Raw genomic sequence first — 13,076 nt, 5'->3', positions numbered from 1 at the left:
AACCTCATACTTTTATTTTTCATAGAAATGGAAAGAATTTGAGTTTTTCGTAAACATCAAACTACTCGTTTTATTTTAAGTTGAACTTCTCTAATTTTATTATTGAGTAACGAAGAAAACCTATGTTTTTTAATAAATATTGAACTTCTCTTTTTCATAATTTGGACTTCTTGGTTTATTTCTTTCAGCATCAAAATATCCTAGTTTTGTCATAAATATTGGACCCCCTCCATATTATTTTTCTAATTAATTTTTGTAAACTATTTTTTGTTATTTTAATTTGAGCTTCCGTTGTGGAAATATGTTGAACAGGTGGAACTTTTTGAACTTTCCCGGTCTGTGCACTTGAACTTCTAGCAACAAGAATTTTGGACTTCGCCTTTTTACTCTTATTTTCTCATACGAAAGACACACCATGCAGTACGCGAATTTCCGTCTGTTGTCAATTTGAACTTCTCCCTATTTCACTTTAGTAACGAAAAGATCTGAGTTTTCTATAGACATCAAACCGCTCTAACTTTTTTTCAACTTCTTTGTGTGCTTTTTAGGGTTGTGAAAATTGGAGTTTTGTTAGAAGCATTGGATTTCTTCATTATTTCGAATCGATCTTATTGGTCTTATTCTTTAGTAACCGAAGAAACCGAGTTTTCAAATAAATATCAAACTGCTCTGCTTTTTAAATTTGAACTTCTCGGTTTTAATCTTTAGTATCGGGGAAAATCTGAGATTTTTATAAATATTATACACCTTCATTTTTTTAGTTAGGATGGTGTTATTCATTAGTAACGGGAAAAGTACTAGTTATGAACGGTATATACAAATTTCAAATGATTTATTTGGAAATACTAGGTGGACATTTTTATTAAACCAAATATATTCCAAATGAAAGAGGTTCTAATGTTCTTACAAACTTTTTTTCAAGTGCTCCGTTGTTTTAATTTGACCTTCTTGGGTTTTTTTTAAACATGGAAAATATTTTTGTGTTACATATTTTGAGCTTCTTTCTTATTTTTTATTTGAATATTTTGGTTATCCTATTTCAGTAATACAAAAATCCATGGGAGATTTTTTTACGCCCATAACATTTCATTTGAACCTTTCAATTTATTAAATTTGAACTTCAAGAGTTAACATTTTTCTAGGCGACCCTTCATTTTCTTCTTTGCTATATAAACATGGAAACATTCTATTTTGTAATAGACATTGGACCTCTTCGTTATTTATATTTGAACTTCTTCGTTTTATTTGTTTTAGTAATGGAGAAATCCTAATTTTCTAACAAATATCTAACCGCTTCATTATTGAAAATTGAACTTCTAGTTGTTTTAGAACCGGGAAACAACATTTTTTTAATAAACATAGGACCACTCCGTTATTTTTAATTTGAAGTTTTTTTGTTTTTGTAATAAACATCGAACCGCTCCGTTAGTTTTAATTAAACTTCTATTTTTTTAGAAATGGGGAAAGTACGTTTTTATAGTCATCAAACTGAATATTTTATTTGTAAACATAAAAATATTCAATTTAAAGTTAACCTTCTTGGTTTCTTTTTTACAAATGGGGGAAAATGTATTTTAATAAACTTTGAACTACTCTATTTTTTAATTTGAACTTCTTGCTTTGTTTATAAACGTAAGATACACACGCTGTTGTTTCATTTTAATTTGATATTTTTTAAAAACCAAAATAAGATGATACGCAGTAAACCACATAGGCCGGTACACACGTAATTAAGTTATCTATTTTGTTCTTTTTTCAAACTAAAAAGTGCGCTTCTCGTCCGACTTCACCGAAGAAATTTTTACTTAATTCATTTTGTGTGTGCAGTGTTCTGATTTTTGCAAACTTCCCCATTTCATGTCTCCAAACTATCTTTTTTAAATGTCCTTTAAACTATGTTTTTCCTAAATGCATGAACTGCTTGACAACACTCTTTGATATTGGGATTCTTGTATTTTTGAAACGTCTCTTTGTATAACTAGATTGGTTTGGTAGTAACTCCCGTGAAATCAACACCCATCAGTCAAAAAACCTTTAATTAAAATGTTCAAAAGAAAACTTTAACTAGTACGCTGTTTGCAGAATGCAAGTAGCATTAGCAGTACCCACGCATGTTCTTCTCCAAACAAATAGTATATTTTTTTACACAAGGCCGTGCTTGTTTTCACACCACACCTTTTCGTCCTAATCTATACATCTTCTTTCCTAGAACTAACCACCACCACATGTTTATTCTTTGTTCTCCCTCCTCCTTTTAACTTTGTCTCTGCTCATGCTTAGCAACTGAACCCGCAAGCTAGAGATGATCATTTCCACTTCGGTTCAGGCGCCCGCGTGACCATGGTCAGAGCAACTCGGGAGGATCTTGGTGACGCTAGACACAAACAGCGTCATCCTCGGCCGTGTACACCCTGCACTCAATCCCTGCCGGAGAAGGCCGTATCTCTCGACCTGCTACTTCTTCAGACTTCGACTTGCTACTTCTTCAGAGTCTGACCTGCTACTTCTTCATGCAAGATGGAGCACGACATGCTTGGCTTGGTGGGAAACATCGCTGCCGGTGGCCATGGCAACAACAACTTGGAGAAGATACTGTTGGGGAACGTAGTAATTTCAAAAAAATTCTACGCACATGCAAGATCATGGTGATGCATATCAACAAGAGGGGAGAGTGTTGTCCACGTACCCTCGTAGACCGTAAGCGGAAGCGTTATGAGAATGCGGTTGATGTAGTCGTACGTCTTCACGATCCGACCGACCCAAGTACCGAACGCACGGCACCTCCGAGTTCAGCACACGTTCAGCTCGATGACGTCCCACGAACTCCGAACCAGTAGAGCTTCACGGGAGAGTTCCGTCAGCACGACAGTGTGATGACGGTGATGATGTTGCTACCGACGCAGGGCTTCACCTAAGCACCGCTACGATATGATCGAGGTGGATTATGGTGGAGGGGGGCACCGCACACGGCTTGGAAAAATCAACTTGTGCGTCCTAGGGTGCCCCTTGCCCTCGTATATAAAGGAGCAAGGGGGAGGCCGGTTGGCCCTTGGGGCGCGCCAAGGAGGGGGGGAGTTCTCCTCCTAGTGGGAGTAGGACTCCCCTTTCCTAGTCCAACTAGGAAGAGGGAATGGGGAAGGAAAGAGAGGGAGAGGGAGTGGGAAAGAGGGGCCGCGCCCCCTCCCCTAGTCCAATTCGGACTCCTCATGGGAGGGGGCGCGCCACCTCCTGGGCTGCTGCCCTCTCTCTCCCCTCAGGCCCACTAAGGCCCAATACTTTCCCGGGTGTTCCGGTAACCCCTCCGGCACTCCGGTTTTCTCCGAAACCACCCGGAACACTTCCGGTGTCCGAATATGGTCATCCAATATATCAATCTTTATGTCTCGACCATTTCGAGACTCCTCGTCATGTCCGTGATCACATCCGGGACTCTGAACTACGTTCGGTACATCAAATCACACAAACTCATAATACCGATCGTCACCGAACGTTAAGCTTGCGGACCCTACGGGTTCGAGAACTATGTAGACATGACCGAGACTCGTTTCCGGTCAATAACCAATAGCGGAACCTGGATGCTCATATTGGCTCCTACATATTCTACGAAGATCTTTATCGGGCAAACCGGATAACAACATACGTTGTTCTCTTTGTCATCGATATGTTACTTGCCCGAGATTCGATCGACGGTATCTCAATACCTAGTTCAATCTCGTTACCGGCAAGTCTCTTTACTCGTTCCATAATACATCATCCCGCAACTAACTCATTAGTTGCATTGCTTGCAAGGCTTTATAGTGATGTGTATTACCGAGAGGGCCCAGAGATACCTCTCCGACAATCGGAGTGACAAATCCTAATCTCGATCTATGCCAACTCAACAAGTACCATCAGAGACACCTGTAGAGCACCTTTATAATCACCCAGTTACGTTGTGACGTTTGGTAGCACACAAAGTGTTCATCCGGTATTCGTGAGTTGCATAATCTCATAGTCATAGGAACATGTATAAGTCATCAAGAAAGCAATAGCAATATACTAAACGATCGAATGCTAAGCTAACAGAATGGGTCAAGTCAATCACATCATTCTCTAATGATGTGATCCCGTTAATCAAATGACAACTCATGTCTATGGCTAGGAAACTTAACCATCTTTGATTCAACGAGCTAGTCAAGTAGAGGCATACTAGTGACACTCTGTTTGTCTATGTATTCACACATGTACTAAGTTTCCGGTTAATACAATTCTAGCATGAATAATAAACATTTATCATGATATAAGGAAATATAAATAACAATTTTATTATTGCCTCTAGGGCATATTTCCTTCAGTCTCCCACTTGCACTAGGGTCAATAATCTAGATTACACTGTAATGATTCTAACACCCATGGAGTCTTGGTGCTGATCATGTTTTGCTCGTGGAAGAGGCTTAGTCAACGGGTCTGCAACATTCAGATCCGTATGTATTTTGCAAACTTCTATGTCTCCCTCCTTGACTAAGTCGTGGATGGAATTGAAGCATCTCTTGATGTGCTTGGTTCTCTTGTGAAATCTGGATTCTTTCGCCAAGGCAATAGCTCCAGTATTGTCACAAAAGATTTTCATTGGACCCGATGCACTAGGTATGACACCTAGATCGGATATGAACTCCTTCATACAGACTCCTTCATTTGCTGCTTCCGAAGCAGCTATGTACTCCGCTTCACATGTAGATCCCGCCACGACGCTTTGCTTAGAACTGCACCAACTGACAGCTCCACCGTTCAATACACTACAAAAAATAAACTTCCGTGATGATACGTGTTTGTCACAGTAGGTCGCGTTTTTTGTCATGCATGTACATCCATGACGATTTTATGACAGAATCAAGATAGTCATACCTGTGCTGTCGTAGAAGTGTTCCATGACATTACCAAAATTATCATCACGGAAGTGTCCACTTCCATGACGATAAATCGCGCGTCACAGAAGTGCTTTCGTCAAGGGTGACCGACACGTGGCATCCACCGTAACGGAACGCCGTTAAGCTATCGGGTCCGGTTTTGGATCCGATAACCCGTAAACAGCCCCGACCAATGGGGATTTTCCACGTGTAAAATCATCATTGGCTGGAGGAAACACGTGTCGGCTAACCGTTGGGACAGATGTCATCCACTCATTGGACCGAAGGCGCCGATGATACGGCGACACTTGGCACGGCCCAACAGAGGCCCATTCCTGTGAAAAGGCCGGCCCGTTTGACTTGGTCAAAAGGTGGCGGGCCGGCCCACGGAAAGCCTGTTAACGGCCTGTTCGCATATAGCCCATTTACAGCCCGCTAACCCAGGGCCCGTTACGACCTCTACGAATTAGGCCCAGTAGCGTCATCTGGGCCGTCCAATATGATTCTAGCCCGTTTTAACTTCCGGCCCATGTGTGGCCCATGACTTCTTTCGGCCCATATGAGGCCCTTTGTAACTCTTGGCCCATTAACGGCCCGTGGTGAAACTGGCCCGTAATGAACAGTGTATCACTTTATACCCATTAACGGCCCGTTATTCCATTGGGTCGTTTCCAGCCCAAGTTATCTTTCGGCCTTCTCAGGGCCCATTGATTCTTGGGCTCATTTGCAGCATTCGGTTACATACGGCCCGTTACTGTCATTTTCTGCTTGTGGGCCAAATTCAGCCCGTCGTTACAGTCGGCCCGTTTGTGGACCGTTAATACGTTGGGCCGTTTTCATGTAAAAAAAAACCCGTTGGGCTGTTTTCATAGAGTTATCAAATACGGCCTATTCACGGCCCGTTATGGTCCACGAATAGTACGGCCCATGATTGGCGAATTGTTGAAACGCCTCGTAGAAGGCCCATGGATCCTATGGCCCGTATGACGCCCATGGATCGTACGGCCCGTAGAAGGCCCATGGATCGTACGGCCCGTAGAAGGCCCATGGACCCTACGGCCCGTAGAAGGCCCATGGATCCTAAGGCCCGTATAGAAGGCCAATGGATCCTACGGCCCGTATAGAAGGCCAATGGATCCTACGGCCCGAAGAAGGCCCATGGATCATACGGCCCGCAGGAGGCCCATGGTTACAACAGTTCGTGTGTTGCCATGATTATTTTGGCCTAGTTACCAAAAATAGGCTATTGTGGCCACTAGAAAAACACAAAAAAAGAACTGCAGTGACTACAAGCAAACAACTAAACAAGACAATAAGGAAATAAATAAGCAAGCAATTAACGCTAGCTTATTACCGCTGTTACACATATTACTTCCACTGGGCATCAAAGTTCGCCACCAGTGCAAATATAGGGAACAAAGCAGCATATTACATACACGGGCTGTCAAAATTGGCCACCAGTGCAAATAAACGCGGCAGCAAAACAAGAGCATAACTGAAACAACTTCAGAAGAGCTCAAGAAACGTTATCCTGGGTATCCACCATGCTGGCAATAAGCTTAGAAAGCTTATTAGCTTTGTCCTGTTTGGCGCTAAAATCCTCCAACGCTTGCTGTTGCACCAGAAAGTATGCATCTGAATGCTCCAGGGACTTCCGCAGTCCTTCCGCTTCTTGTCGCAGCATAGCTGATCGATGTCTTTCAGCTTGTAGTTCAGACTCAATAAACCAAACTGATTCAGACAGTGAGTTTGAATAGCTTGTGCAAGCCGTAGTGGCCAGTAACTCGAACACTAAACCAAGACATGACTTTGGGGTTGTCTCGCTGTCTTCAAGATAGTCTTCCTTAGCTGTTTTATCAGCTTTGTTGGAGACCAACAAGGATGTGTCACTATCCTGAACCTTATCTGCATTACTTCCTTTACCATTGCTTAATAAGGCACTCTTCCCCAATATTCTGTCAGCATTCTAAAAGAAGAAACAAGCAGACACATAACAAGTTTAGCATGTACTAGTATATGAAACTCATTTCGGTGAACCAGTTCATTAGTAAGGTGGACATGATTAAACTACCAAGTCTTCTATTGCCAAGTACTAGTACATAATAAAAGCATCAAACAAACATATATCTATGTCGTATGGTCACTGCATTGTCTTGCCAAATCAAAATAGAGACACGGTTCAAATCATATCAGTTCAAGACAAAGCAGTAGTGAAAGAATACAAAGCGTGGGAAACTACACGGCACAACAAGATTTCAGATGGGTACCACGGGTCTATATGTACAACAACACTATTGGCTCTGTTGTGATGCTAGTAATGTGCATGATATGAAAGTCAACTGTATACACAATTGAAATTGAAATCAACAGAGCTATTGATAAGCGCAAACCTGTTAAAGAAACATGCGTGAACATACCTGCTGTGCCATTGGAGTTTCGATTGGATCCTTCAATTTAAAAATAAGTTTGTATGAGTAAATACAGTGATACAAGAGCAAAGCAATCATAGTTAAAAAAGGCGCGCCTAAGCGAGTGCTTAAGCACGCCTAGGCTCTAGGCGTTGGCAAAACGCATTGCGCATAACTACGCTTAATCTATGCATAACTGCGCATAAGCATGCACTTTGGTCAGTAAAGCGCAAGGCGGTGGTAAAACGCACAATTAACGCCTAGCGCTTTTTTTGAACTATGATAGCAATGGAATCTTAAATTAGAACAGTTGTTCTTAAGGTTTAGGCACTTGTTCTACATGAACAGAGTACAGTAAGATGCAAGAATATAATACTTAAAAATAGAAAATGAGCTCATAGACCTTACCACATTCTTGGTTCGGGACCAGTACAGAACAAGGCGTTCCCAGCCATCGTCCAGTAAATGTGTCTCAGGAGAACGTAAGGGAATTTGATGAGTTTCTTTGGCGGTGAAGTACGTTTTCTTCAGGTAATTCCGATACGGCCACCAAGCATTCTTGAAGATAGTAGAGGTATTAGCACAGGTTACCTCATCCCGAGTTTCCAAATCGGTCCTTCTCTATAGAGAAAAATGGGAAAATTTGCTGTATTATAACCATCATGGAGGTAGGATGTATGGGACAAAGCAAAGTAATTGCCATGAATAACATTACTTACACATAACTCCTGGACAAACACCTGCAACTGGCATTTTCCTTCATCTTCAGTATAATATTTCCAAGATGGGAAGATACGCACATACGATTTAACAACATCAAATGCGATAGATGCTAAACTACGACTAGCTGGTTGTGCTTCCTCCACAGGAATAGGCGTACTAACTGGTGGAGTTGGGGTTCGCCGTGATAGTACTGGCCCTTTGGGCACTGGAGCTGCCTTACTAACTGCTCTTGTTTGGGAGCTCTGTGGTGGAGATGGTGCTGTGTCAACAGGAACTGGGTTACTATCGGCTGGGGTTGGGGTTAGATTGGGTGAAGCTGGTTCTCTGTCCATCGCAGTAGGGGTACAATCTGCGAGAGTTTGGGTTATGTGTGGTAGGGCTGGTTCTTGTGCATGTACAACCGGGGTGCTATCTCCACCAAGAGGTGGCACTGTTTTATTTGAAGACCGTGTTTTTAGTCCGCTAGATACTGGCATCACCCACTCCAATTCAAATGGCTAATAAACAGGAAACATAGTTGAATGTACAGACATTGTATGAGAGACAGATGCAATAGATAGTGTGGAAAAAAGAGGGCATGAAATAGTTGACATGTATATTGTTTAACTAAAACGGATAGCATGACATAATTTCACATATATGATGTCTATCTAAACTGGATAGCATAGCATAACATAATTCAAAGATATGATGAATAACTAAATAGGATCGCATGACATAATTCACCTACATGTTATCTAAGTAATCAGGATTGCATCATTTAATTCACATATGTGATTTATATGATAAACAGAGGGCATTCGATATGATGTCTGAACTAAGAACATGGTGTTGAATATTGTGTATATGATGTCTAAACTATGCAATGCAAGACACCATATGCATGATATGAGCAGTATAACCGTGCCAAGTTAGAGCATACACCTCGGTGGGGGAATATGACTGGTCATCTGTCTCTGAATCCATCTCTGAGGAGCTATCGAGACCCAACAAGAGATCTGCTTCGACAGGTAGCACTGTCTGCACTGAAGGCCTTGTTTTCACTCCAGCTTTTTCCATCTCCCACCCAAATGGCTGATTCACAGGAAGAGTAGTTTAATGTACAAACATTGTCGACAAATGGAAATGTAATGAAGAAAAGGATGGGCAAGATATCATTCAAATATATGATGCTTGGTTAAACAGGATGACATTGCACATTTCACATATATTATGGCTGGCTAAAAGACATGAGACTGCATAACTCCCATATATGATATAGAAACTAAATAGGTGGCATTACAGAACATGTCTAAACTAAGCAGATGACATATATGATGTCAAAAGTAGGCACTGCAAGGCAACATATGCATGATATGACTAACATCATCATGCCAAGGTAGAGCAAACACCTTGGGGGGTAAATAGGAGTGGTCAGCGGCGTCTAAATCCGCCTCAGAACAGATATCTTCCTCTGGATACAATCTGGAGAGGGGTAGGGAGGGTTTGCCATTGAACCCACCATGGAGCGATGTCTGCATGACATTGTATTGCCGCGCAAAACTCTTCTCTTTTTCTCTACATGTTCAGCATGACTGTGTACAATATCTGACATGCATACGAAAAAAATATGGTGAGATTATGTAAGGAGAGCATGCAGAAATTTAGAGTGATGGTAACAACCAGTGGATGGATCCAAAAATAATGATAGCAGGTTGATGATTGCTTTAATTTAATAAAAAGATAGATGATGATTGCTTTAATTTAATAAAAAGACAGATGATGATTGCTTTACTATTTGTTTCCCACCCAAGATGAACAACATAGGCATACCCTAGGTGAACCAGATATTGAACAGACATACTATTCATTGCTGCCTCGATATGTGCCCCACAACTAATTTAGAACTCAAGTTTGAACATTAATTTGGACCTGACTTGGAGTCCAAGAGGTGAACAGGACGATAAAGTAGCAGGTAATTTTAAGCAATGCATAACATAAGAAGAAACAAAAGAGTGCGACCTCTCTTGTGGACCCGTGTACTCCTCAGTTTCATCTGCTGAGTCAATGATGGTGATGCCGTTGCCGTGGGTGCCGGCGGCAGGGAAGGAGATCTGAGGCGGCGAAATATGGTCAAGAGTCGTGATGTCTGGTTTGGTGGATGCTTCTGTCGATGGAGCAGCTCAGGTGAGGTGGACGGCGTCGCGGCAGGAGCAGGACAAACCACACAAAGTTCCCTTCGACACCTACCTGTAACTGAAGTAATTCTGTAAGGGCTCATTTGGCTTGCATGATTCTAAAAACGCAGGGATAGGAAAAACACCGGAATAGGATAGGAATGCACATGGTAAACAGAGCATTTGTAAACACATGATTTCTGTCAACTTGGATGTTTGGTTTACAGGAATTGGAAGAGCAGAGGAATGCAAAGAAACATGGCCAAAATAAAGTGAAACCATATGAAAGCGTGTACAGTTAAAATGTTATTCTACCACTAATGCACTTGGTCTTGTTTTCATGCATAGGATTTTGAAAAGTAGGTCCAGGTGGATGTTTTGCTTCATTCCTTTCAACAAAATGCATGAATAATTGAATAGTAGAGTGCCATTGGAAAATTCCCTATTGCTATGTTTTTCCGTTGAACCAAAATAGCCCTAATGGATCGACATGAATGTATAGTAATAAGTGATGCAACAAGTGTACAACCTCTTTGCCGTAGCCGTGTAGACCTCAGCATCATTGGGTTGGTCGTTGAAGCAGTTGAGGCAGAGGTGGCTGTCGGAGGTGTGGAGGAAGATCTGAGGAATCTGTAGACAGCGTCCAGGGCACTGCTCTGTTGTGATGGATCGTTCTGTCGTTGGAGCAGCTCCGGTGAGCCGTAAGACGTCAAGGCTGAAGCAGTACAAGACAGACATCGTCAATCTCAAGTGGGATTCTAATAGCATCTCCAATAGATGATGTAAAATAGATGTAAAATTTACATCACCAAAAACCACCTGACTACAACAGATGAGGTAAAAACTGTTGACTCTGAACTTAACTGTCGAAACTGAAATTTACTGTGGAATCTGAATGTTACTGTTGAAACTGAACGCAATGCTAGCAGAGAGGCACTTGACATGTAGTTTTGGGAGGGCCTGCAGTTCATGTTCAACCTGCACCCCCCTGAGCCGCCAGCCAGCACCGGCCAAACCGCCGGCCCCAGCGCCGCCTCTCCGCCCCGAAACAACTCCCCACCGCCGCCCCGGCCAGCCCTCTAGCCCCTCCGCCCCACCTTGAACCCTAAGATAGATAGTGGGGTACCTCTCCGGCGAGCCCCCGTCCCCGCTGCAGGTGGTTCTTCCTTAACTCCGGCGAGCACCCCCAACCCCTGAAAATCGACTGACCCAAAAGTCGATTCAGTCGACTGAAGTGTGGCTAAATCGGAGCAGGGCAGCAGCACGAGCGAGGGGGAGAGCAGCAGCAGCAGCAGCGCGAGCGAGCGAGAGCCGGAGCAGCAGCAGCTAGGCGAGCGAGCGATTGAGCGAGAGCCGGAGCAGCAGCAGCAGCACGAGCGAGCGAGCGAGAGCCGGAGCAGCAGCAGCAGATCCGGCTGGTATGGCTGCCGCCGCCGAAGGGGCCTCGCACTGGGGGAGAGCCGTCGTGGAGATGTCGCCCGCGGCGCTAGCTTCAAGGTAGCCGCTCCATGGGGGTGCAGGATGGAGCACCGTCGGCGCCGGGAGGTCGAGTTAAGGAGAAGGTGCGATGCGATGAGTGTACAACCTCTTTGGTGGCGCCGAGTAGGCCTCGGCTTCGTCCTAGGAGTCGGTGAGGATGCTGCGGTTCCGGTGGAGCAGGTTAAGGCGGCGCTGTGGGGATGGAGCAGCCGCGATAGACGAGGCCATCGTCGGAGCAGCTCTTTGGAGGTGGAGGACGGAGCGGCTGAACCGGCGGGACGACGAGATGGACGAGGATCCTCATCCGGGGAGGTGGACGAGGGACGTCGAGCTGTTGCGGTGGACGATGTCGTCGGGGAAGAGGCTCCGGCTGGGCAGCGGTGAGGTGGCGGACGATGGAGGGTGGGGTTTCGCGGCTGGAGCGGAGAGGTTATGGAGGCCTGGGATTTCGAATGGCGAAAAGGGGGTGATGGGAGGGGGTGAACCATGACTTAGGGACGCGCTTGTCCAAAATGTAGGGTGTGTTACAAAAGTACCCCCCACCGATTTGAACTAGCGGCCCTTTTCGCTCAGGGTTAGAAGGGGGATTTCGCGTGTCGGGATTTGGCGGCTGGAGGGAGTTTTCGCGCGCGTTGTAATTTCGGGATAGCAAGGCGCGGGTTGTGAAGGCGCCAGTTTTGGGAGCACGATATCTGAATTTTCGGGATATAACAAGCCGCGGGTTGAATTTTAGGGACAAGCCTAACATGTAGTAATATTGTACTTGTACGTACCAAATCAATTCACACTTCCCTCAACCAAAAAGAAAACAAAAAAAAAAAACTATTCACACCACACAAAGAGAGAGTCTTGCCCCGTTTTACTATACAAATGCTATTCAAAGCTACTCCCTCCTTCCATCTATATAGGGCCTAATGCGTTTTTCGATGCTAACTTTGACCAAATATTAGAGCAATAATATATGACATGCAACTTACACAAAGCACACCGTTAAATTCGTCTGTGAAAGGTTCTTTCAATGATATAATTTTCACATTGTGCATGTCATGTACTATACTACTATTAATCTTGTCAATAGTCAAAGGTGGTCTTAAAAAACTCATTACGCCCTATATATATGGAAGGAGGGAGTATGAATCCATGTTATGTCCAATTAATTTTTTTTGCTTGCTGTATAATGCATGTAACCTACTCATACCAACATTTTAGTGCATTCCAAATGTCTATACTACCGCTGCAATTCGAACCAAATTTGAATTCGTTTCTCTATTTCAATAAGAATCTACAATCATGATTGTTGCCAACTTCAACCATCATTCGTGTATTACCTTAATAACACACCACATGATTACTATAGAGATAGATATGAACTATGTGTACTACATGAACTCGAATTCTATTTTTTGAATACACTTGATGTTGAT

The sequence above is a fragment of the Aegilops tauschii genome, chromosome 5 (assembly GCF_002575655.3).
Source record: "Aegilops tauschii subsp. strangulata cultivar AL8/78 chromosome 5, Aet v6.0, whole genome shotgun sequence".
Classification (NCBI taxonomy): domain Eukaryota; kingdom Viridiplantae; phylum Streptophyta; class Magnoliopsida; order Poales; family Poaceae; genus Aegilops; species Aegilops tauschii.
This window is presented reverse-complemented; position numbering follows the sequence as displayed.